The sequence below is a fragment of the Schistocerca piceifrons genome, chromosome 2 (genome assembly GCF_021461385.2).
Source record: "Schistocerca piceifrons isolate TAMUIC-IGC-003096 chromosome 2, iqSchPice1.1, whole genome shotgun sequence".
Classification (NCBI taxonomy): domain Eukaryota; kingdom Metazoa; phylum Arthropoda; class Insecta; order Orthoptera; family Acrididae; genus Schistocerca; species Schistocerca piceifrons.
Window position 1 is genome coordinate 300119344 of NC_060139.1, and position 27870 is coordinate 300147213.

Below are 27870 nucleotides of genomic sequence, written 5' to 3' on the forward strand. Positions count from 1 at the left end.
CCGGTCATTGGCGGATTCTACTCGGCCGGCAGTGGGTCGAGGCGAAGTCGATGCCTTCATCCTCGGCGCCGCCCGTGGCGCTGGTGGAACTCGCCCAAATGGCGAGTCTCTATGGCACCGGCTCCAGCTCACATCTTTGCGCCTCCGGTGTTTTTGCCCTGGCTGTGTCTTCTTCGGACGACACAGCAATGTTGAAGGACAACATCTGACGGAAATTTCTCACCATACCTACTGACATGCTGTACCGCGCTGTTCACAACATTGACCCTCGGCTATAGGTTTTGTTCATGAATGACAGCCGATATGTTGACCATTCGTTCTAAAGAGCATCGCGTTTGCTAGAAATCAATTGTGACTATAATTATTACTTTTGTATCATATGAAGCGCCATATGTTGGTCATTTTGTGAACCTTTTTTTTTTTGTTCCAATAAAACAGCATGTCATTTCAGGCATGTGTGTGGAAATATTTACCTCTCTACCTACATTATCCCGTTAAGTACTGAATTTTTAATGTAGATGGACTTTGGGTCACCCTGTACTTGTTGACTGCGCTCTACGTTCTTTTAACGAGAAACCATACCGAGACCCACAACGCCCCTCTTGCAGCATCTGCCACCTGAGTTATCTCATCATCTCTTTGATGCTTTCGTACTTACTGAAAGAACGTGCAATGAAACTCACTGTTCTTCTCTGGATCTTCTCTATTTCCTCTACCAGTCTTATCTGTGGCCGGTAATTTGTGTCACTAATACTACGGTCGAGAAATTAACTAGAGACACTCAAGAAGCTTTCTCTGAAACATTCAGCACTTAGGTGCTCCATGATACTATCAAGCAGAAGCAGTTGGTAACTATTTTTGACTTCCCTTTCGCATCCAACATCATGCTGATTCTTTCGCATTCTGAATTTGTGTTTGTTACAACACGTGGGAGGACTCACTAAACTTGATGAACATACCACAACATCTGTTGTCTAGGCCATATGCCCGATGAACACTCTATTTGGAATTACAGATGTCTTTGTCACTTCTTTCTACTCTAGGCAGCTTTCTGTTGAATATTTTCGTAGGCGTCACTACTACGAATAAATGAGACTAATTCCGAAGAATTATTCAGGACACTACTATAATTTAGTACCAAGTTCACATTCACTGTCTCTTGACTTACAGGGGTGTGGATTCTCCTCAATAATTAACACAGAGGAAACAATCTACTCCCTTCGGGTACAGTACTTTACACACTAAGCGAGTAACTGCTTTTTTTCAGTGTGGGGGTGGGGCAGTAGTCTACTGTTGTTCACTCTCTTTCTTATTCTTCATCGAGCGAGGTGGTGTAGTCTTTAGCACCCTGGACTCGCCTTCGCGAGGATGACGGTTCAAAACCGCGTCCGGACACTCTGTTTTATGTTTTATGATTTCTCTAATCGTTTCAGACAAATGCCGGGATGGGTCCTTTGAAAGGGCGCGGAAGATTTCCTTTCTATCTTTCCCTAATCCGAGCTTCTGCTCCGTCTCTAATGACCTCATTGTCAAATGGAAGTTAAACATGTATCTACTCCTCTTCTTTTTTCATATTCTTCAGATTGGGAGGAAAGACTCTGAAATACTTATGTAGCAGTGTGAATCAGTTATTAAGAAACTAAATTTATAATCGGGAAAACTGTGCTTACAGTACCGGTTTGAATACTCAAATTTACATATTTCGTTGTTTCTCTTCTTTCAACGCGGTCATGGCTGATTTACTTCCCCATCCTTATTTAAGCTAGCTGTCGCTAACTCTCAAATAATTTCAAAATCCCCAGTCTCATATCTTCCTATCTTTCCCTTTCTCAACTCAGTTACGCTATCTCTTGGTTAATGATTTCATTGTTAAAGTCTGACCCATCTCCACTAAGTAGTGAGCTGATTTATCTTCGAAAGTTGTATCTACAGCTCCGTCTAGTGGACAAGAGCCCACTGTCTTCTGTGAACCATGTGACGGAATGACATAATGTCACAGTCTGACTCTCAAGAGGAAACGACCGCATCGTTTGAAGAATGTCGTCATTGATGTAGTTATTGGCAAATGAACATTAGACAAGTGATTAGAGGAATCATGACAATTGTTGCAACATGAATCGTCCCGTAACAGCTGAGGTCAAACGTTGTCACATTTCCTAAAGTAAATTGTAAAGTTCTTATTTACAATAGAACAGTGCATAGCAGCACGCCCGCTAGCTATAGGTCATAAGATCGTGACATATTCAGTGTGAGTTTTTTTTCTTTTTTTATAGGTTGCACGAAATAAGATGAAGAAGTGACCATAGCTACACCTAAAAGTTCCAACATGCTAATGATAAAGATTATATTAAAAGCGATTCATTTACAGCGTTGTTATTCTTTTGTTAGTCCTAGTCAGATTTTTCTTGTTTATAGACCTAAAGAGGACCATAGGTAAGAAAAGGGAAGGGAGAAAGGAAGATTAGGGCTTAACGCCCCGTCGGCATCGAGGTCATTAGAGGCGAAGGACAGGGTCGGAATGTTTCAAGGATGGAGGAGGAGGCCGGCCGTGCTCTTTCAAAGGAATCGTCCCGGCTTTTGCCTGGAGAGATTTAGGAAAATCACGGGAAACGTAAATCAGGATGGCCGGACGCGGGTTTGAACAGTCATCCTCTCGAGTGCGAGTCCATTGTGCTAACCATTGCGCTACTTCGCTTGGTATATGTAAGAACTCTGATATGAGTCTAGAGGTGTCCAGTAGCGCAGTGGGGGTTATTCGTCGTTGCATTCTTCATGTATGTTGATGTGTCAGTTGCGTTATTGCACTTCGTGATGTGAGTTTGCTCGGTATCGCTGTGTGCTTGTGTCAAGGAAATGCGAGACATGGAAAGAGCGAAACCCGGTGCTTTCACATAGCCTGATCGTCTCGTATAGCACTCATAGTGCCAACAGTATTAGACCCATTTGCCTAACGTGGCGCTACAGAGAGAAATGTTATTCAATCTTGGCCAGTGATGTACTGACTGGTGATCAGAAACAGTGCACCACGACCTGTCCACCCCATTTAGGTCAAATTCGAGCTGTGAAAATTTTTTTTATCATCCTCTTTCCAATCAGCTACTTTAGACCAGTGTCACGAGACTAATGCTCGACAGTGCCGTCAGCTGCGGAGTTAGATGTGTCGTAGAATTATAGCGTTAGACTGTCACCTCCCGAGATCGCGAATTGCTTCTCATAGGAGTTGGTTCAACAGACGGAATAGAATTTTCAGATCTGTTAATGTCATGCGTATGGGATCTTCAGCTTCCACTTTCAAAGCAACGTAATTAACTTTCTCAAGGAAATTCTTCAGTTTTCTGTCATGGTATCGGTTTCCCACTGTTAACTCCTGTTAAAACGTCAACTAAGTTTAGTCAGCCATCCAGCTCAGCCGAGTCTAAAACCAGAATGCCTACTTGTAAGGACGTCACAGTCGACTGGAAGGACATCCTAGTACCTCGCCTCATCGCTTCCGTCATCAGCCAGCCGCACTAGAGTCGAGCTGCTTCCTGTTAGCCCGGCAGCGTGGACGGTTTGTCGCCCGTGACGAAACACTCGTATTTAGCGAGAAATGCATTCATGGAATCTTAAGGATTTTTGATCTATGTTCACCGTATTCGACACAGAGAAACAAGAAGCATTATTATTACTGTAAAGTTCATTCCAGTTTCTCACAACAATTGTGCGGCTTAGCCCAAAACAATGAATATTGTTTTACGTTTCTTTGTCTACAAATAAAATTCTACTCTCTTAAAAATCTGCATCGAAAATGTCTTTCTCTTGTCAAAGGATATTACAGGTTGTCTACAGCTAATGTAGCTTCATCGTCAGTTTACGCCCGGCCGATATGATTGCTGTATGGCTGCCATTCTTAAGTGATCACTTCGTACACGTCCCTAACCTTCTATCTGTATCAGTATACTTCTGAGTCATCTTCAGTGGTCAGTAGGATCAACTGCATTAAAGGCGTTTTCCATCGCATAGTGGCGGAGTAATTTTCAGAGCACGAATAATAACGACTTTCTGAGAATTTACACCACTTACTCCATGCCAAAAGTCTATTCGTACAATTTTTAAAGTGAGAGAAACACATCTACTATTTTTTTGTGTATTGTACATGTCCGCAGCTTTTATGAATTGCTAGAAAATAGTAATTCCAACAGAGCTGTCTTTTAGAAAAATATTGAGGGCTCTTTCACATCATTGCTGAAATATTTCAGCAGCAGGTCGAAACGAACATTGTCATAATGAAAAAAAAAAAACTCGCGAAATCGACAGCTGTTTTCTCTTTAGCTGGTCTCGAACCACTCTTATTCTTAAACAATGTTTGTATGAAATTCCACTGCTGGAAATATACCATCTAAGATTACAGTGTTTCGGTTACATTCTAAGTTACAAAAGGTAATTGAGAACTTCAAAACATTATGAAAAACAAAATAATTAAAAAGTTGCCCTACACAGATCACACGCATGTGCACGCGCGCGCACACACACACACACACACACATACACACACACACGAAGCCATTATTATATATCAAAACAGAACAGATCGATATTCACTAGAGATTAAATCGATAAAATTATCAACGAGACTACAGATTATATTTGTGATAAATGATAGGTTCCTAATTTAGCAGCAAGGGAGCTGTATGCACATGAATGCAAGAAAGCTTATATAAGTAAGGTAATATCACTAAGCATACAATGTAGTAAGTTTATTTCAATGAATGGTCACGCAAACTGTTTTATGACTACGTAGTTTTCCACTGAATAGCCCCAGTCAGTTCTCTAGCAAGAGTCTTGTGTATACGTTGATTACTAGCATGCTCTGACGCAGTCATCAGCCAGTAAGTATTTACGGTATTACTTGTAAATATTTGTAGTGAAGTTAGGTATTTATTTGGGTTATTAACGTGGACGTTCACACCTCGCATCATGGATTGTCGCACTGTTTAGCACGTTCCAGACTCTCACCGAATGGCACAGGCATCGGGAACATGCTGGTGAAGGGTCTGCACATCAGCAGCTGCTTCCGAATATACAAAGCCTTTCAGATGCATCGAAAGATAAAAATAGACGGGGTTAAGCCCCGTGATCTAGCAGGCCGTGCTACAGGGCCTCCGCGTCCTATCCAACGTCTGGGATAGATGTTCATGAGTTGTCGGCGAATTGTGATTCGGATGTGCTATGGCGTTCCGTCATGCAGAAACCACATAACCTGTCGTATTGCCAAAGGCAGATTGCGAACCAACCTAGGCAGAGTATTTCGCAGGAAGTCCAAGTACTTTCCTCCGTCGAGGCGCTGTGGAGTAATAACTGGTCCAGGTTTGTGGTCGACAAGAATCCCTGCCCACACATTGACGCTGATCCGATGATGATGGTACGCCTCAATCTTTCCCTGAGGATTACCTGTAAACCACAGATGACGATTATGTAGACTGATGATGTCAGTTCTAGTAAAGGTCGCTTCGTCTATAAAGAGAACTGATGAGAGATATCCAAAAATTGTGATGGTCTGGTGCAAGAACTATCGACAACATCCTTCCCGTAGAGAGAAATCCGCTGCTGATAATTCTTGCTCTCCATGCTGGTGAGGCGGCCCACTTGGCTGGAACTTCTCTCAGGGTTCGTCTCAATATCCTGTAGAACCTGGTCCTCCAGATCTGGTGCACGTGCAGTCCGCCGCCTCCCTGCACGTTCGTCTGTCTGAAAGGATCCATGATGACACGAATGTCCAACAGGGGCTTGAAACGTTATGTGATATGGTTGGTGTCTGTGAGGGTACCTGTTTTGGTATAGGCGTGCTGCCTCTCGACCCTTTTCATCTTCTTGGCCGTGTACAAACACAATCCATGCTTATTCCCGACGTGAATAGCGGACCATTCTGCTGCTTACGGTACGCTGCGTCAACCATACAGCCCGCAACACACAAGGAATACATGGCACGTGTGCAGAGGAACTTGCATTCGTCAGTGCTATCTACCGTGGCAATGATGCATTTGCGGATACATATTCATAGTACCTTCTTTCCTCAATTTCCAGTTAGGAATCCCACTGTGGCGCTGTTAAACTGCTGTCAAATGGTGGTATTATTAACGTCCGTGTTCATCAGGTACATTTTAGTGATGTGAGATAAAGTATGTGTTGTGGCTAACCTGTGATGGTTCAATATATATCGCTGGTGTGATTGTCGATTGTTTCATGTTTATTTACTCTGTCGTTATCTCGAAAATATTCGTAATTAATTCTGTTTCTTGAGTCTCTGTTTTGCTGAAGTATAATAATGAGTAAAAGTAAAGTTATTAGAAATCCTCTGAAGGCTTTTAAGAAAAGGAGAAATGTTGGAAAGCCAAAGGTATGTGTTATTACTGTAAACAATAAAGACGATAACCAAGTGAGTGAACCTAACCACTCAAGTACACCTGCCCATAGCAGTCAAAGTGGGAAAGAAAATACTTCACAGAAGAAGCTTGGTTCAATGAGTGAAAACTATGAATGTTTTATGGGCGAATCGGATGTGAATGAAATATTTGATATGTCGGTTCTCAAAGGAATTTTTTCAAACTGTGTAAGATGTATTCATTGTAGTGAAGTTGGTCTGGAACTCTCCATAATAAAGCACGTAGGACTTGCTAGTGAAATACAATTGAAATGTGATAAGTGTTCATGCATGACCACCTTTTGGAACAGTGTTGCAGTAACTGCAACTGAAGAAAATGGTAGCAAAATCTACGAACACAACAACGAGCGATGCTTGCTTTAGACAAGGAACGCCTTCGGGCTGCAGACAGGGCTGTAAAGAGTCTAGAAATACAAGCAAGAGTAAACAGGAGGAGGAACAAGAGGAAGCTGGAGGAGGAGTTTGCAGAGGATGAAGATAATCCATCCTATGGACCTGGAATGCACTAACAAGTTAATCCAATCTTTGTCGCTCGATTCCCAAAACTTTTATTTTCTCATACTAATTACATGTTTTCTAAGGATTTTCCAAACATATTTGTTTCAAACTTTCAGTAAATGTTACACAGTACCTTCTGCATAATTTAACACAGCCTTTTTCCAAAAAACTGTATATTTTTGAATATATAAATAAAAAATTGCAAAAAAATGTTGTGAATTTTCATTACAATTGAAAAAAAATCATCTTTAATAATTGAACTAAACTTTTGTAAAATCCCTGTGTTAAGTTGTAGCCCATATTCCAATAAATAATCTGTAAAAAGTTCAACTTCCTACCTCAAATACTTTGTGAGGAAAGATGTAATTTATAAGCGTTATTTTAACATTGCAAGTATAGGGCGTTCCGGAGCCCCTTAACGGTAAAGAAGAACCCATGAAACTCAATGATATATGGACAGTGGTTTTGGAGAATCTATAGGTAAGTTATTATCCTTGACAAAAATCTTTACACAGTATGTACGTCGCCCTCCGACTTCGGACTCGTCGGTTGGCAAGACAGCATCGCCAGTGGCTCTCCCGAAGAAGTCCACTGCAGCTCTGGCCGAAACCCCTGGAACCGAGAAGTTTCTTCGACCATGGCCATACAGCCCCGAAGACTCATCTGCGAATAGGAATGAGTTCGTCGGATAAAGATGCGCAACGACGAGGTTATTACCCCCTAAAAACAAATTAATATAGCGGTTTCTTTGTTATAAAATATAAGGAGCTACCAAAAAGTCTCCATTTGGAGACGTTGCTGCAGCGTATATGCAGTCCAGAGCGACTCTGATGCTGGTGTATAATCACCGACATGTAGGCAAGGGATTAGTGTTTCCTTCTCCCTGGAGTCACAGTCATCTGTTAGTGACAAAGTGTTGCATATGGGCAGATGAAAATCTATGTTTTTTAAATTTTTTAAGTTCCATTCTTCTGTCCGCCTGTTCAAATGCTGGAGTGTTTCCGTCACCTTCGAGTCAAACTAGCCCTTATTTGTACGCATTGGATGTCCACGTATAGGTGTTCTAAGTATTTGGGCGTTACATTAAGAGCGTCAATTTTTTTAAGCAGTCTGTTTCGTAGACTGATTTCCCGGTACCCACCACGAATCTAAACCTGAAGTTTGCATTACCTTCAACTGGGCCTATGTGATCCTTTCACTCCATGTTCCTAGACACTGTTTCTCGACGATGCTTGTACGATATTACGTTCTCCAGTTGTGGATTCGGTGACACCCAAGTCGAATACATTAATCAATACTGACAGATATGCAGTTAACTTCAGCGTATTTTCAATAACTGCTGTAAACTCAAAATCTTCCAGACCATGCCTTGATTGTGCTCTCATCAGCGAGAATAATATAACCTTCTCAGGAAGAAACACACCTTCCCATTACGAGTTTCCTAGAAACACACAAAGAAAATGGAACCAAGGTAAGTGGCTCTGTTCCGTTTTCCCGTTGCTCAAGAACGATGACAAGTTGGGAGTATCGGGTTATGATGATACCAACAAACGCGTGCATGGCACCCCCAGAGGACGTATCGTTAACGGATGTGTTTACCGACAAAGTGGCGCCTGAGTTGGCTGTACTATTGGGAAATGGCTCTCGCCCTTGGACTACCAGCGGGAAGGAAGTGGTCGTTGACGCTGTATGTCCTGTTCGTGATGAATCGTCCAAGTCCACCAGCGTCGTTCTCAGCTGAAGACTCACGCTGTACAGGGAAGCAGTTGTCAGCGAACTGGCACACGGGACCCAATAAAATTAAGTTTCAATGCTCCATCTTTCTTACGGATTGGCACTGTGAAGCAGAGCTGGTGAACTTAGGAGGAAAAGTGTTCACTCATCATGCTATTCTATTACATCTGTACTTAACATTCGTCATCTGTTACGATACTATAGAAGGTTTCCGCCACGTATATTTGTATAAAAGACTTTTCGTGAAATCCTTGACGATGTTTCAAAATGCAGAGTAAAAATTTATAGGTTACAGAGGTGAGGTATCATTTTGGCACTTGTAATCAACGTTTGACTCGCTCGCAATTTATTACGTGGCTGTCTACAGTTTACACGAATCGGCTAAAGCTATTCCGTAACTTCTGTGGGAAGGTGCTTACATTTCATCACAATATAATTCCTGCATATGCGTACAAGTAGTCATCATATTGTGATTAATTTTATATCCCTCCTTGTAATTTTCTCATTTCCACTGATTGCCGGCCGCTGTGGCCAAACGGTACTAGACGCTTCACTCCAGAACCGGGCTGCTGCAACGGTCGCAGATTCGAATCCTGCCTCGGGCGTGGATGTGTGTGATGTCCTTAAGTTAGTTAGGTTTAAGTAGTTCTAAGTCTAGGGGACTGATGATGACCTTAAATGTTAAGTCTCATAGTGCTTAGACCCCTTTGACCATCTTTTCCACTGATTTTGTTGATGGTGACTGTGATATTTAGATTACACACGTTTCGCTTTATTTCAAAGCATCTTCAGTGGTTACCGTAACGATGTGATGTTTCTCACAAATCTGCTTGTTACTATCGTAAAAGTTCTCACGTTTTACATTTATGTCGTTAAAAATACTCAATTACAATTATTACGAGTTTTTGTTTCTTTGTTACCACAAAAACACCCTGCACACGCACACGCACACACACACACACACACACACACACACACACACACACACACACACACACACAAGCACGAAAACGAGTCGAAAAAATTATAAACAGAAACATAGCGGAATAGCACGCTCTTTCACAGCGAGGATAACGAAACAAAAGACGATCACCTTTCGCAACGTCAAAACAACGTACACTCTGGGTCCGCCTTGATAGTTGCGAGGTCAGCGTAGCAGAATACTTATCGAAGCGTCCCCGGTGCGTTTCTGGCTGCATCGGGGATTTTCTCCGCTCGGAAACTGGTTGTTGTGTTGACTGTATCTTCGTATCGTCGTATCTGACAGGAAAATCACCTGCATGGTGTCGGATGATCAGTATAAGCCTGTATAATTCGTAGCAGGATACGGCTTGACACTAAAGAATGTCTGAATTGACATAACACACCGTCATAGAGTCTTATTGTGACGATTATAAGGGCACGTCTCGAAAGTCAATATTAAAAAATGGTTCAAATGGCTCTGAGCACTATGGGACTCAACTGCTGTGGTCATCAGTCCCCTAGAACGTAGAACTACTTAAACCTAACTAACCTAAGGACATCACAGCAAAAAGTCGCAATAATTGTAATTTTATACAGTTTCGGTAGTGCTAACGTAAAATACGAGAACCGTTTAGAAACTTCGTAAACAGATTTGTAAGAAAAACCAATTTTAAGTCACCATTGAAGATGATCTCGAAATAAAGCGAAACGCGTATGGTCTAAATAAGACTTTTACTACCGTCACAAAAGACGGTATACACCCCATATTACTTGTATAACTGCGACTGCGGAAAAAAGAAGGCCTAAAACATAAAAAGGCAACATTTTCTGAAGATTATAGCCACGGGAAGGCTAGGGTATACCTTCACGTCGACAGCGAGATCGTTAGAGGAGAAAAATGGGTAAGGACAGATAATGAAACCAGCCATTCCATTTCCAAGGTTCCATTCCGGCATTTAACGATGTAGAGCAGTGGTTTCGACCTTTCTGAGACCAAGATCCCTAAGTTCAATCACATATAAGCTAGTGATCTCCCCCATCTGCACCCACCTCTCCACACCATCATCACCATAAGGCCTAAATAAACTTTAGAATAAAAACCCAATTTGTTTGTACACTTCTGTTTTTAAAATGTTGAAAGGGAAATGACTTTTTTTTTTACTGTGAACTATTGATCAATGAGACAACTGTAACTGTTTATTTCTAAAAACCTTTTTTTATACGAAGTGCGTCGTGAGTGCTACCAGTAACTCCTTTTCGGAAAAGGAAGGTAACAATCCACATTGAGGGTAGACACTTGTTACAAAATATGAGTCCTCCGTACCAAACCTCTCCTTACTGACATTTGCTACAGCCACACCCCGCATACCCATTTAAAATCAACTAAATTAAATTTTATGCACTACATTAGTCGTTTGTTAATCACTTAATTCCAGGACTTCTTACTTCTGAACCGACAGAAATTGGAAGTCTTCTAGCTGAGAATGCTTTGTATCTGACCACTGCCACTAACATTAATAACAATAATAATAGCGTGTAGGCGCTACTGTAGTGTAGTAGCAATTTCATACAGTGAGGTGCGTGGAAACGTGAAGTCCATGAATGACTGAAAATGGTCTCAAAGCAGCCGAATATAATCATTTCCAGAATGAAATTTTCACTCTGCGCCGGAGTGTGCGCTGATATGAAACTTCCTGGCAGATTAAAGCTGTGTGCCGGACCGAGGCTCGAACTCGGGAACTTTGCCTTTGGCGGGCAAGTGCTCTACCATCTGAGCTACCCAGGCACGACTCACGGCCCGTCCTCACAGACTTACTTCTGCCAGTACCCCGTCTCCTACCTCCAAAACTTTACATAATTCTGTGAAGTTTGGAATGTGGGAGAGGAGGTGCTGTTAGAAGTAAGTCTGTGAGGACGGGCCGTGAGTCGTGCCTTGGTAGCTCAGACGGTAGAGCAATTGCCCGCGGAATGCAAAGGTCCCGAGTTCGAGTCTCGGTCCGGCACACAGTTTTAATCTCCCAGAAAGTTTCATAACCATTTCCAGTTAATGGTCGGTTCAGCTGGACAAGAGAAACCAGTTTATTCCTTGTGAGCGCAGGCCACACCACCATTGAGTCACCACCAGCTTGCACAGTGCCTTGTTGTCAACTTGAGTCCATGGCTTTGAGGGGACCGCGCTACACTCGAATCCTATCATCAGCTCTTACCAACTGAAGTCAGGGCCCATCTGACCAGGCCATCGTTATGGCAACGAGCCTAGGAGAGGTGCTGCAGGCGATATCGCGCTGTTAGCAAAAGCACTCGCGTCTGTCGTCTGCTGCCATAGCACATTAACGCCAAAAATCGCCACACTATCCTAACGGATACGTTCTTCGTATTTGTCCCACACTGATGTGACGCAGTGTTGCTGCTCTATTAGCACTGACAACTATACGCAAACGCCTCTACTCTCGACCGTTAAACGTAAGCCATCAGACACTGCATTGTCCGTGGTGAGAGGTAATGCCTGAAATTTGGCATTCTCGTCACACTATTGACACTATGAATCTTAGAGTACTGAATTCCATAACGATTTCCGAAAGTGAATGACCCATGCGTCTAGCAATGACTACCACTCCATGTTCGAAGTCTATTAATTCCCATCGTGCGGCCAAACTCTTGTCGGAAACTTCCACATGAATTACCTGTGTACAAATGACAGCTAGGTCAATGCCCTGCTCTTGTATTCCTCTGTATGTGAGACTACCGCCATCTGTATATGTGCATATCACCATCCCCTGACTTTTGTCAACTCAACATATATCAGATATTAACATATTAAAAGAGAGACTCGAAAGACTCAGCTGGTCAAAATCCAGTAATCAGCCAACAGACGCTTGTTGTCGGGTACCTTGGTGACTAAGAAATCACTGCGGAAGGTGGGGTACACCGGCCTCGTGGGGCAAATTCGTCACCATTGAGTTATGTTACTTGTTTCTCTCAAGCTTTTGACGTCACCCGTCAGTTTTGTTGACTGGCGTTTTTCATAGCTCCCGATGTGTGTGGTGACAAGTTCCGTTTTCGTAATGGCCTCTCGACCTTCATAGCAGCCTCATCCCGTCCCACAGACGGAAGTCTTATTCACGGAAGCAGTTTGACTTGAAATTGGCAGGCTGTGAAAGGCATATATGGAAAATGCAGTGTAAAGCAATGCCACGTTAAATGTTCAGAGGCGACCTTGAGTCACACATTTAGAGTTGGAGTATATTTGGAGTGGAATTTCAGATGCACAGTACAGAAGTTTTCTCGCAAGAAACGTTGCTCCAAAAGTCACTTGACTGCGGTAAGATTAGTTCGAAAGCGCTCTGCAGATATCAGATGACATTACATCGCTAGTACAGAGAGACCCAGCTCAAAAATCCTGCCAACATTGTACACGGGTTTCATAGGCATCTTAATAATTGGAATTCGGTATATGGAATGAACTTCGCTTAAAGCTTTGAACTAGATGAATGAAAGAGAATTTCGCTTTGTCAAGTTTCAGAGCTCGTATGTCGGTAATTGTTATGTTATAAGGAGTATATAGACCACTGCTTTAGGCTTTTTACTGTGTTTATCGTATTAACGAGTGCGTGTATTGATAAAGTATGCTCCAATGGAATTACGAATTGGCATTCTAGTAAAGTGAGAGAGTTCCGAATTTGGAGCAAAGGCACGCAGCATACAAGCGATTTATCGCCCTTTGAAATATTTTTGGAGACGAGTTTCATCCGCTTTTACTTTCTGGTGGCATACGTTTAATCTTAGTTCTTATGGAAACTACAGTATTTATCGCACTCACTTATTCTCCACGTTGTAGGCGCTAGTACCACAGGTATCTATTATAAGTAGTTTAAAATAAGGACAAAAATTTGAAGATATTTATATTTTGCACATAATGAAACAGATTTTCAAAAATGGTTCAAATGGCTCTGAGCACTATGGGACTTAACATCTATGGTCATCAGTCCCCTAGAACTTAGAACTAGTTAAACCTAACTAACCTAAGGACAGCACACAACTCCCAGCCATCACGAAGCAGAGAAAATTCCTGACTCCGCCGGGAATCGAACCCGGGAACCCGGGCGTGGGAAGCGAGAACGCTACCGCACGACCACGAGATGCGGGCTACAGATTTTCATACAAAAATCGTATCTGCAAGTGAAGTGTGGATACATTCAATGAATTGACTGGTACAACCTTCTGTCACCATCAAACCTATGTTTCACTTGTCGTAAACACATAGCCATACAGTCATACATATTAACTCTACCATTTTTTGCTTTCATCACACTTTCTGTCGTTACTAGTCTACACCTAAATTGCCTCTTACTAGCATGATAAGTGTCAATAGACCTCTGCAGTACTGGCCTATGAAAAGCAGAGCTTTCCACTTTGACGAATTTCGATTTGCATCTGTAGCAGCAACAATCGAGCACCACTACTAATACACACTTGTATGAAAAAGGGAAAATAAGCTTATTGTGACATTTCAGTCTTAGCGCAAAGTGTAAACAATAATGTCATACAAACGTCACGTGATTATTTAAATTTGATGTTGGTGACATGCGCAGCTCCCTATGATGAGAGAAAAACATTTGTATTCGTAATTCGTTGGCTGGTGAAATACCAGTTTATCTTAATGGTCGGTATTATATGTGCGTTAACCGAGAGAAAATATATGAACAAGAAACTAGAGAGCAATATTTGATAATTAAAGCAGTTTTCAAAATGCTGCACAGCTTCATTCTCACTTTTCGTCATTTTCTTTCGTTAAATAAACATTACTTCCTGAAAGCCATACTAGTAACATGAAACTTACAGCAATTGTTCTGGTTTGGGTATTCACCCCATTTCTAACCTGTTATCCTTATTACAATGAATATGTACAGCGATTTCCCAATGGTTCCTAATGTTTTCGTTAGTCTGATTTCAAAATTATTCTTCGCTATTCCTGCTACGATATCGCCTCCAAAATCAATCAACAACAGCTATTAGAAATGAGATACGTGACTAAATTTTAGGAATATTTCGTAGTCTTTGCTTGATCGGCAACAACATGATTGTCACACGTGCTAAATGAGATAACTGTGAGTGGTAATTCAATAGTGATCTGTTTTGACCACAGACTGGTTACCTGAGGGAGACGAGTAAAATTTTGTCTTTAATCGAGCTCCCATGTGGCACAAAGGACGCTGTCAGATCAGTGGAATTCTTACACAAACAACAAATGGTTCAAATTGCTCTGAGCGCTATGGGACTCAACATCAATGGTCATAAGTCCCCTAGAACTTAGAACTACTTAGACCTAACTAACTTAAGGACATCATACAACACCCAGTTATCACGAGGCAGAGAAAATCCCTGACCCCGCCGGGAATCGAACCCGAGAACCCGGGCGCGGGAACGCTACCGCACGACCACGAGCTGCGGACTACAAACAACAACTAGTTATGTAATTTCTTCTGTTATAAATTACGCATTCTGTAAAATGCAAAACACTCCTCTTTGTTTTGGTCACTAAACCATGTTCCAACACCCGTGGTTAACTTCTATGGGCGTCTGCCTATTTCAGAAAATATATAACACAGTTTTATATGGTCTGAATATTAACAAGGTCTACAGTAGTATTTGTATACCTATTTCTGTTGTTATGCTCACCACATTGAATTCTGTCTCCGCTTTTTACACTTGTTAAGGAAAAAATGATCTCCTTTACAAAGTAATTACGAACCAGTTGACTTTTTTGATGAAATAAACATTTTTTCGCCACAGGTTTTTGTGACGGTATCATTTGTTCTGCAGTTTCTTCTAATAATGTACTCCCATGCTGTACTGAGTGAGATATCATTCGCGGACGGTATTTTCAGAATCTTATTCAAGACATTGTTGTACTGATCTCATTAATATACACCAAGAAACGACCGAATGTCTGAACGAACCGGGAAAGTAGCAAAACTCCTAATGTGAGGATTAGTACCGTAGCTATACATTCATGTAAGAGTAATATTATTGTTTTCCAGTTCTGTGTCATATAGTTCAAGGCACCAAGATAAAGTTATATGATTCACTACTCCCGCCCCGTTGGCCGCGCGGTCTAACGCACGGCTTTCCGGGCGGGAAGGAGCTCCTGGTCCCCGGCACGAATCCGCCCAGCGGATTTGTGTCGAGGTCCGGTGAATCGGATAGTTTTTAGGCGGTTTTCCATCTGCCTCGGCAAATGCGGGGTGGTTCCCCTTATTCTGCCTCAGTTACACTATATCGGCGATTGCTGCGCAAACAAGTTCTCCACGTACGCGTACACCACCATTACACTACCACGCAAACATAGGGGTTACACTCGTCTGGTGTGAGACGTTCCCTGGGGGTCCCACCGGGGGCCGAACCGCACAATAAACCTGGGTTTGGTGTGGGGTGGCTGAGGGATGAAGTGGACTGCGGTAGTCGTCGTGGGGTTGTGGACCATTGCGGCTGCGGCGGGAGAGGAGGAGGAGGAGATTAGTGTTTAACGTCCCGTCGACAACGAGGTCATTAGAGACGGAGCCCAAGCTCGGATTAGGGAAGGATGGGGAAGGAAATCGGCTGTGCCCTTTCGAAGGAACCATCCCGGCATTTGCTGAAGTGATCTAGGGAAATCACGGAAAACCTAAATCAGGACGGCCGGACGCGGGATTGAACCGTCGTCCTCCCGAATGCGAGTCCAGTGTGCTAACCACTGCGCCACCTCGCTCGGTCGGCTGCGGCGGGGACGTAGCCTCTCCGTCGGTTCTAGGTCCCCGGTTAACATACAATTCAATACAATATATGATTCACTAGTAGACGGTAAATTTGTCAGTTATTCTATGCAAGCAATTAAAATAAATTTGGAGTTGTTGTTGTTGTTGTGGTCTTCAGTCCTGAGACTGGTTTGATGCAGCTCTCCATGCTACTCTATCCTGTGCAAGCTTTTTTCTCCTGATAACGACATCCTCTTGAGTAGTCCCCGCCCGGAGATCCGAATGGGGGATGGAGGGCGAAGGAGAGAAGAAAAGTGAAGTCCCTGTGCACGTGCAAATTATGATTAAGTGTTGAGCAACGTGAGAAATGATAAAAAGGAAATAAAAAAGAAGAAAGCTAACGTCTGTTGCCAGACAGGAGGAGAGCAAATGACTTATGCTTATAGAATGGGTTTGTCTTAAATGCGCACCCGAAATATTGAAAATAATTTTTTGCCGTCATCTCTTCCATGTCACTTAGGGCTACATATTAAAGACATTGGCATAAGAAATTTAATATCAACAAATCACCCCGTAAGACTTTTCAGAACAGAAATTGTGTCCAATGAATTGATCTTTATAAAAGGTGTACTCTTTGGCAAAGTACACTTGTAAAAGTTTGGAAACGGATTTTGCTTGGGCAGCCTGTAAGTACGATGAAGGATGTAAGATCAGAAAACATCTGTTTCGTCAAAGCAGTCAGACAAGCTTTTGAAAAACCCTCATCAGCCTTCGGATCAATTTGCTCGTTCATATGAAGGAAAAAAACTTACGATCATTGTACCCTACCCATGTTGGCCTGTGGCGACACGACTGGAAGATTAGCTCAGAACAGTCTAAAGATATATGGGAATGTCTGTGTTTTACATTAAAAATAGAAAGAGGTCGAGTGGCACTAGATCCGTTACAGAGTTGTTCAACATTCAGAGCTGAAAAGCTGCCTTTGAATAGCACTATTCTAAATATATTCACTGAATCAAATATAGGAAATGTGCATAACTGGCGTTGCATTAATGCCACGGAAACTAGCGAAGATCCCGGGAAAGGCCTCCCATCTTATGAGACACGGATACTCTGAAAATCTCTTGAATTGTCTGTCAGAACAGCCCGAGATCATATTGTCTGAAGAAGACATACAAAAGCAGCCTGATTTAGAATAAAGTTATCGAACTTCCTATAGATGTCTCAGACATCATCTTTAAATCAGAAGTACTGACTACCGAGACTAGCTAGCTTATATGAATTAACGCGTCCAGGAAATAAATCTCTGTCATCCCTCTCCTTCTCGACGAAAATATAATACTGAGATAGACGTCATCTTGTGACACACGAACCGGTGCGGTGCTCGATCACAGTGAGACCAAATCAGGAAAGAATCGTCAACGTACCGGAAGAACGAAGCGGTGCTAAGTTGTAAATCTAGTCCTCAGATTGTCACAAATACACCACAGCTGGAGACGCTAGGAATCCCATTTCCATACTAGTAATAGCGGTACAGGAAGTATGTTGTGGTTAGTGCGTATTCGAACAGTTTGGCGAAACTAGATTGGAACTGTTACGGCAAAGGATCCTACACATACCCGAAGCGCGCAATTCATTGTACGGTAAAAATCGCTGCTGGACAAAAAGATGGTCTTTGGGTCTAAAACTAACAAATTTTGATCTTGCAATAATATTTGAAGGAGAACTAGCGATTCTGAATTTATATGTCAGTTCAAACGTTTTGAAGATTTCCAGACAATTTGTGAATAAATTACGCACAGCCTTCTTGACAGCAGGCACGCCGAGATCCGGGCCGACGTTTGGGAGCCGTGTGGCTGCTGTCGTGAGAAATGAGCGACTGCCTCCTGGAACAGCCTTGCATCATTCTTCCAGCTCCATTGTTTCTGGCGGTGCTCTCCAGTTTCACAAGTGCAGAGTAACGCAGGGTTATTTACGGTGCGGCTTCACCTGACGCCGGTGTCAGCGTGAAGAGCCAGACGAGACGTCAGCACATAAATGGTCAACAAAAGCCGCGTAAATACTAGCTCACTTCTGGGAGTTTGCCCTGTGGGATGCGACCGTGATCAGCAACAGTTTGTCTTCCACGATTTTCCGAAGGTAATATTTGGGAGCCGAGTGAAATGAACATCGTGTACCTCGTGTGCCAACCGTATCATCATTAATTGTGGGCCGGCCGCGGTGGCCGAGCGGTTCTAGGCGCTTCAGTCGGGAACCGCGTGACCGCTACGGTCACAGGTTCGAATCCTGCCTCGGGCATGTATGTGTGTGATGTCCTTAGGTTAGTTAGGTTTAAGAATTCTACGTTTTAGGGGACTGATGACCTCAGATGTTAAGTCCCATAGTGCTCAGAGCCATTTGAACCATTAATTGTGGTCTCGGTGAATATGTGGAACATGTTAGTCATTGACAGGTCAAATGAAGAGCAATAGAAAGCGTTAGATAACTGCAAATACTTACATATGATTTCATCTGTCCAAGGGAAATGGCACTTTATGAAGCTTTTAAGACCCTCTCTTCTCGATGATATGTCGCTAATATTCCTATTTTAAATCAAAAAGCGATATCATCCCGCTACATTTTGCTTTTATTGCAAAAGGACGTGGGGAGAGCTTGTCACAGAACTTTAGTTTTGGAACCTACCTCTTCTTTGAAGCAGCCAGTACTAATGTACGATTTATAAGTCCGCCTTTGCCGCGCGGAATTACCCGAGCGGTCTGGGGAGATGCAGTCATGGACTGTGCGGCTGGTCCCGGCGGAGGTTCGAGTCTTCCCTCGGGAATAGGTGTGTGTGTGTGTGTGTGTGTGTGTGTGTTTGTCCTTAGGATAATTTAGGTTAAGTAGTGTGTAAGCTTAGGGACTGATGACCTTAGCAGTTAAGTCCCATAAGATTTCACACACATTTGAACATTTTGTCCGCCTTTACGAAGAATGTATCTGTTTGTTCTTTATCTAAATATGTTTCAGATAAGTTTCCTCGTCTTCATTGTATACTTTAGTCATTTACTAGCTCAAGTAGACTTCGAATGACAGCGTAATATGTGAATAAATTAGTTCTGTCATTTTAAATTTAGAGCTAGTGTTAACGAAGACGAAAACCTTGGCCGCATAATCAAATATTTTAAATCACTTTATGAGGTATAGCCTTGACGTATTACGTAATTTCCAAGTTTATGCTACTGTGAAAGCGGTTTCACTAATAGGCAGTGTCTATTTTTCAGTTGCCAGAGTCAGAGGAGTATCTTTCATGTTTTGAATCAAGGCATACGTTCGAAATCTAAATTGTTTTTTACAGACACAGACCAATCAACAAAAGAAGAAACGGTATGTAATATTCTATCATACCTGTATTTCGACTGATAACTTTCAGCCATTCTCACGGTGAGTCACTTGCAAGTTTTTAAATCACTTTACACAATGTAGAGTAAACGCGAATGCGTCAGAGACAATACTGCTAGTAACAAGAGAGTCAGTTATAGATTAAGTTTGATGAGTCTAAGACTAAAACAGAACAAGCGCAGAATCTGCGAATCGACAGTGCTTGCGGAGTATGTTGTTAATAATTATGAATGGCATGAAGACTTGGATTATTTTCTTTGTGAGCGCAGCTGTAAAATGAGAAGTTTCCATGAGTTGTCGAGCTTGCAACCATCATCTCGGTTGAGCAGGTTGCAGATACTTTGGTGAACTAGGAAACGGCGTCAAAGCTGACCAATGAATCGGAGCTGTTGAGTTTCAAAGTTTTTAACTACTGATAAAGTCGGATGAGTTACGAGTATGATATTCACATTTATCTAAAAAAGGACTCAACAAAGAATCTAAATCATGGGCAATCCAATAAATACATGAAATGTATTCGCAGTTGCGCATATGAACAACTATTAGCTGTATAATGGAATGACGACAGTGAAAATTTGTGCCGGACCGGGGCTCGAAACGAATTTCCCGCTTATCGCGAGCGATCGCGTTACCATTTTTTATCTTATTTTGTTCTATATTGTACGTTGAATTTCTTCGGGACGGACGTACGATGACACCCTTTCAAGTTCTTCGTTGATTCGTTCACTTAGTTTTTTCATTGCAGAGGGTAGCTAACCCTCTGACCGAACATGCTGAGCCACCGTGCCGGCGCCATTAGGTTAACCGTATACGCTTCACGGCCACACGTATACTTCCGTACGTTATCAGTCATGTGTCTACAACCAACATTGATACGTCCATTATGAAAATCGTTTTCCCGGTGTCCGCGGATAAATGTGATACTGCGGTGCCTGTGTTCTCTGAACTCTGCATTGTACTCCTGAACAGCTCAGGTACTGCAGCATTGCAACCAATAAGTAGGTGCGTCAATGTTGTGTTGTATTGTATTGTATGTTAATCAGGGACCGAGAAACGACGGAGAGGCTCCGTCCCCGTCCTAGCCGCAGTGGTCCACAACCCCACGACGACTACCGCAGTCCACTTCACCCCTCTGCCACCCCACATCGAACTCAGGGTTATTGTGCGGTTCGGCCCCCGGTGGACCCCCCAGGGAACGTCTCACACCAGACGAGTGTAACCCCTATGTTTGCGTGGTAGTGTAATGGTGGTGTACGCGTACGTGGAGAACTTGTTTGCGCAGCAATCGCCGACATAGTGTAACTGAGGCGGAATAAGGGGAACCAGCCCGCATTCGCCGAGGCAGATGGAAAACCGCCTAAAAACCATCCACAGACTGGCCGATTCACCAGACCTCGACACAAATCCGCTGGGCGGATTCGTGCCGGGGACCAGGCGCTCCTTCCCGCCCGGAAAGCCGTGCGTAGACCGCACGACCAACCGGGCGGACGCGTCGGTGTTACTCACTATTGGTCTGAACGTCAGTGTTCCTTTTTCTATCTACTCCAAGCGTGGTTTATGACTTCCATCTTCCTCTGAACAACTTTTCTGCTTCTGTATTACTTTGCGGATCTTGGGATGGTACTACACTCTTGGTGGCACAGAGCTGCGTCCCTTCAATCTGTTGATTACTTCCTTAGATAGAGGGCTAGAACTCCGAAGAAAGTGTGTAATGTTTGCCGGAAATACGGGCAGAAATCCCTGTAGTATTTTAAATGTTTTAGAGTTCTGGATGCTGAATATAAATGAAGTTTTGTTATTCAGTTAAGAGAATGCCGCTGCTATGATCGTTTGCGACCTTTTTGTTAATATGTTACAGTGACACAGTGGTCGATATGAGGTTGGATACGCAGTATGGTGACGTATGAAATCAAAGGTCATGTATGGCCCCTTGAGAAAAATACTGAATCGCTTTTACCAAATACTTAATAAAGTTTCGCTGCAGACCGTCTTACCATAAAGTTTATTGTTGCTGATTCACTCTTTCGACTAGTTTCGTAATATCGTTCGTATCTCGATACCTTGTGCTAACCTTTCCATCTTTAATACCACGAGCCGTCTAATGCGCTTCAGTCATGGCCTGTGCGGCTGGTCCCGGCGGAGGTTCGAGTCCTCCCTTGGGCATGGGTGTGTGTTTGTTCTTAGGATAATTTAGGTTAAGTAGTGTGTAAGCCTAGGGACTGATGACCTTAGCAGTTAAGTCCCATAAGATTTCACATAAAACTTATTTCTTCTATTGACTGTGCTTCACCGCGCTAGTTGGCAACAAATGATGTCATTCAGCACTGATTACTGGTACGTGACGCGTTCTAGCATCATAGGTCTCTCGGGAAGAATAGCCATTAGCACTTACCGAAGAGCACTCGTCAAGTTCCTCATTTACTATTACAATATTTTGTTCGTTTGTAGACATTAGTCCGACGAGTGGTCTGATGTCGTCCTCTCACTCTTGCTGTCATTCACTAATCATTTCATTACGACGTACTATACGCGCACTTGAAGAAGACCTTGAGCGAGGTGACATATGGCTGTGGCTGGTTCGAGGGAAGTCGAATGACATCGACCGGTTTGGGCTGCTTAGGAGACGCTCCAACGTTAGCTACCACGCAGCATTGCATTGCGTTTTGTGCACATGCATCTACCAAAGCAGAAGCGACAGACGAACTTAATGGTGGCTAAAATGCTTCGGTTGGTAGAGACTGAAATGATATTAGACGTATTAAATGATTTATTCCAAAACCGTGCTTAGATGGCTGAGTCACTAAGAACAAGAAAGTGTGGGAAGTTCTCGGTTAGTGACCCCGTCTGGCACACAGTTTTAGTCTCTACGAAGTTTCATATACTGTGTGGTCTGTATGATGGTGGTGATTAGAAAGTATTCGTTACTGCTCAGCGTATTTAGATATATGTGTATTGGGATACTCCTATCTTCCATATCGCCTAGAGTATTTTGTGCACATATATTACTTTCGCAATCCAGCGTCCTTCAAAAATTTATTTTCATGTTGTAAATTTTATCTGTCAGTATAACGTATTCTGGGCTACTGCTGTTTGTGGTGTTAACTACGAGGCGACGTCAAAGAGTAAGTTACACATTACTATGACAGACCAACTAACTTCTATTGAATGCTGCAGTGCATTTCAAAGCGACAGTATTTTTCAACATAACCAGCAAGTCTCTTCAAACAAAGGTCGGAACGTTCCATCAGTTGTTCGGTTCCTTAACTACAGAAGACCACTTCTTGACCACTGGGTCACTCGACGATCACTGCGAGAACGCCATCATCGTTGGAAAAGCTCTTGTTCCCAGAGGTTCTTTCAACGTGCTGAAAAGATGGGAATCGCGTGGAGCAAGGTCTGGACTCACCATTCAGCATCATCTACGTCTGTGCAGTCTTTGTCAAATTGTTGGCACCGTTTCACTACGGCTGGACGCGATATTGCGTTTTGTCATTATATCGTCAGAATTTCACTGTGACTCTGTGTGAACTTTAGACATTTTACCACAAGAATCATACTATACCGCGGACGTCAACTTTGGAGTAAGTTACGAGTTGCCGCACCATTTCAATCGCACACTGTGATGCACATGTTATTCAACCACAGCAGAACTGTACCTGCAAGAAATCCTGAACATGTCCTCTCTTGTGACAACGCACCACTCCAGTTACTCAATGATCATAGCGTGGGACGATATGTGTAACTTTCTTTCTGATGTCTCCGCTTTCCGCTTTTTTTGGGGAGGGGGGGGGGGGGTGGCGTGTGGAGCCCAACTAACACGTATTTTCCATAGGCTTCATTTTTCACCCCTTCTTGATACTGCCTCTTCATTTCGTACCTAATCTGTTCACTTAACTCCTAACACCTTCCTAACATCACGTTTCAAGTACTTCTTCTTCTAGAAAAGTATAGTTTACACACAGTATCGATTCACTTCCATACAGCTTCACGTGTTCAATTTTAAATATAGTCAACGTTCAGCTTCATACTTCCATACAAATTAAAACAATTAACTGTGTCAGTCACTTTCACACTCGTCCACAACTCGTTTCGAGGGCTTACATCCTCATCTAGAGGTAGATTCGTGGATTACACTAGATTCTTTATTCTGGATGTAGCATGTTATATCTCTTGACCTTAATTTCGAACATGGAAAAAAAAGAATACTGATGGTCTCTAATAAATACACATTTGTATCACTGAGTTAGTAGAAAGGACGTAGCATCGAGACCGGTTGTATCACGAAAAGAATTCTGAAAAGATGATTTTGTTAACACGTAACATAAATTCATGTGTTAGGAATTCTTTTCTTAAGGTATCTGGAGTGTAGCCTAGAAACGTGGACTATAAGTAGTTCAGAAAAGAAGAGGACAGTAGGTGGAGAAGAATGTGGTGCTATAGAAGAAAGGTGAACCTTAGATGGTAGAACGAGTAGGTACTGAATCGAAAGGGGGGAGAAAATATATTTACGACACCACTTGAGTACAAGGAGTGATTGTTTGATAGGACACGTCCTGAGACATGAAGGACTCATCAGTTCAAAAATGGAGGGAGGTGTTGTGGCTCAAATTGTAGATAGACACCAAAGAATGAACATAGTAAGCTTTTTCAAATGGATACAGACTGCAGTAGTTATTCAGAGATGAAGAGACTTTCACAGGACAGAGTAGCGTGTAGATCTGATCCAAACCAGTTTTGGGACTGACGATTCCAACATCATCCCTAATACACAATCACTTGACACAAATGTTCACGTACAACGACCACTAGCGTTTGTATTGCTGCATTTATTTGGCAGAAGGTGCAATAAATCTACTAAAGAGACTGCCTAAACTACGTTTGTCCGTCCTCTACTGGAGTAATGCTGAAAGGTATGAGCTTCTTAGAATACAGAATTTGCAAAGGATAACAAAAAAATTCTAAGAAGAGCAGCTCGTATTATAGGCCTGTTATCGCGGAAAAGGGGAGAGAATATCACGGGCATAATAAGCGAGTTGGCGTGGAAATAATTAAAACAAAAGAGGTTTTCGTTATGACGACATCTATTCACGAAAGTTCAGTCACTGTCTTCCATCACGGGCATCATAAGCGAGTTGGTGTGGAAATAATTAAAACAAAAGAGGTTTTCGTTATGGCGACATCTATTCACGAAAGTTCAGTCACTGTCTTCCATCTCCACCTAAATACTATGGTGTCTCCTATCAGCACAGGAAGAAATGACAATAGTGATGAAGTAAGGGAAATCAGTGTTCGCACGGAAGTGTCGGGGAACCAAATAGCTAAGATGGAGGGAATGGCAAGTGGAATCCTCTCATGAATCCAACGATGTTGTGTAGATAACAAAAATAATCTTAAGCGGCAAAGTGTCACTACATAAGAATCTTTAGTTAAATTAGGAAACATGATCATCACCAGACCGTCACACAATAGCTTTGTAAGTATGCTTACAAAGTGTCTCGGACCGACTTTTCCGGCTCATCAGTCTTTTCCAAATGGTTCAAATGGCTCTGAGCACTATGGGACTTAACTTCTGAGGTCATCAGCCCCTTAGAACTTAGAACTACTTAAACCTAACTGACCTAAGGACATCACACACATCCATGCCCGAGGCAGGACTCGAACCTGCGACCGTAGCGGTCGCACGATTCCAGACTGTAGCGCCTAGAACCGCTCGGCCACCCCGACCGGCTCAGTCTTTTTAGTGACTGGCTGTGACTTGCTAAGAAGTTCTCTACTGTGGCAACTTCTTCACTTCAGAGTAGCGCATACAGTACATACGCTCAACGTCCTCAATTATTTTACTGTTAATATTCCAGTTTCTGTCACCCCTCATATTTTTTGCCTTCTATGTGTCCTCTAGAACCATGGAAGCGATCCGTTGATGTTTACTGACGGAATCTGTTATAACGTGAACACTTTGATCTAATGATACCAAATTGATATTGAAATGTTTTCACGTCTGTCTTGTTTGTTCATTGAGACATTTCCATGCTGTGTTCTAGAGCTGAGCCGGCCGTGGTGGTCTCGTGGTTCTAGGCGCGCAGTCCGGAACCGCGCGACTGCTACGGTCGCAGGTCCGAATCCTGCCTCGGGCATGGATGTGTGTGATGTCCTTAGTTTAGTTAGGTTTAAGTAGTTCTAAGTTCTAGGGGACTGATGACCACAGCTGTTAAGTCCCATAGTGCTCAGAGCCATTTGAACCATTTTTTTCTAGAGATGAACGGCAGAGAAAAGGTCTGAAAGGGGTTCCACATACCGTCTGCCAGTGTGAATTGCAGAGTATTCATCGGGACGTTATGATTTAAGAGCAGCTACTCACCGACGTTTGCCGGCCGGAGTGGCCGAGCGGTTCTAGGCGCTACAGTCTGGAACCACACGACCGCTACGGTCGCAGGTTCGAATCCTGCCTCGGGCATGGATGTGTGTGATGTCCTTAGGTTAGTTAGGTTTAAGTAGTTCTAAGTTCTAGGGGACTTACGACCACAGCAGTTGAGTCCAATAGTGCTCAGAGCCATTTGAACCATTTCACCGACATCTCGGCTGTAATTATCGTATGGCAGCAAAAGTTGGTACATACGCTAATGCTTTAATGCACAACGCTGGGAAAAAAATTACAGTTTTAGCCACCAGGTGCAGACCTTGTGCCGTACAGCACGACATGTCCGATGCTGCCACTGAACAAATTGTGTAAGCACTGGTTAATAATGAAATGAACATTATACCTTTCTCACAAGTTCGGCCTTTTCTGCCTACGTCCCGTTCGTAATCCATTGCGTTTGGGAACATTTCTTTATTGTATTCGCAGCACCAGATTTACACCTGGTGGTCAAGATTGGAGCTAAGTTTTTCTAGCGTAAATCGTTCCGCATAATGCATTAAAATATTCACCAAGTTTCGCACCCACACGATAATTACAGCTGAAAATAGACCTCTGTGAGCAGCTGCACTTGAATTATGCCGGCCGTTGTGGCCAGGCGGTTATAGGCGCTTCAGTCCGGAACTGCGCTGCTGCTAGGGTCGCAGGTTCGAATCCTGCCTCGGGCATGGATGTGTGTGATGTCCTTAGGTTAGTTAGGTTTAAGTAGTTCTAAGTCTAGGGGACTGATGACCTAGATGTTACGTCCCATAGTGCTCAGAGCCATTTTTGAACTTGAATTATAAACACGCACTAGGTGTAAATATAGGTGAATGGCTCAAATGGCTCTGAGCACTATGGGACTTAACTTCTGAGGTCATCAGTCCCGTAGAACGTAGAACTAGTTAAACTAACCTAAGGACATCACACACATGTATGCGCGAGGCAGGATTCGAACCTGAGACCGTAGCGGTCGCGAGGTTTTAGACTGTAGCGCCTAGAACCGCTCGGTCACTCCGGCCGGCAAATATAGGTGAAGGTTAGCTGTTTACATCCATAAAAAGAGATTCTAATACAATCCACTTATTCACTTGCAAGTGAGGGTATAAGCCTTCGAACCGCGATATGAAAGAAAATCAGTGACTGACACAGATAACTTGTAATTTATGTCGTCACAGTCCACCGTCTTCGTTATATAGTTCGTACTCCCAACTTCATCGGCACTGTTCTTTCAACGATATAAACGTCGAAGCGAGACGCCTAGCGCACAGTAAGACGCGCAGTCCAGTGGATGGTGTGGAGCGGCGCAGCTGGCGGGTCGCGCCGCTGCAGACTTACCGGCGCAGCTCGGCGGGCGGTGTCCGCTGCAAGCGGGGCGAGGCGTGGCGAGGCGAGTTGAGGCCGAGCGAGGCGTCGGCGAGATGCAGCGAGCGGCGTGCGGCGAGTGTGAAGTGTGTCGGCGCTGCACTGGCGGGGCTGCGACTGGCGGCCGCCGAGATCTCTCGTGGCTGAGCAACTCGGCAGGTGGCCGAGAGAGCGCGCGCTGCGGCAATGCGGCCCGCCCGCCGGCCCGCCCTCGCCTTTTATACACCTAAGGGTGGCCGCGGCGGCGGCGGCGGCGTCCCCGCGTGGGTGGCCGCCACTGCACGGGGGCCTCGTGCCGCGCCACCCGAGGACACCGACGCTGCCTCCGCCGCGGTCACGGCTGCCGGAGCGCCGCCCTCGCCGCAGCCACTGGCAGGCCGCCC

At 43.5% G+C, this 27870-nt stretch overlaps 1 long non-coding RNA gene across 1 annotated transcript in view; it reads right to left on the minus strand.

The window, feature by feature from the left end:
• The window catches only part of LOC124777605, a 277536-nt gene extending 249989 nt beyond the window's left edge, over positions 1 to 27547 (minus strand). Inside the window, exon 1 of the long non-coding RNA XR_007015756.1 lies at positions 27461 to 27547. This is a non-coding gene — a long non-coding RNA (uncharacterized LOC124777605). The remainder of the gene's footprint in view (positions 1 to 27460) is intronic.
• Between the last annotated feature and the right edge of the window lie 323 nt (positions 27548 to 27870).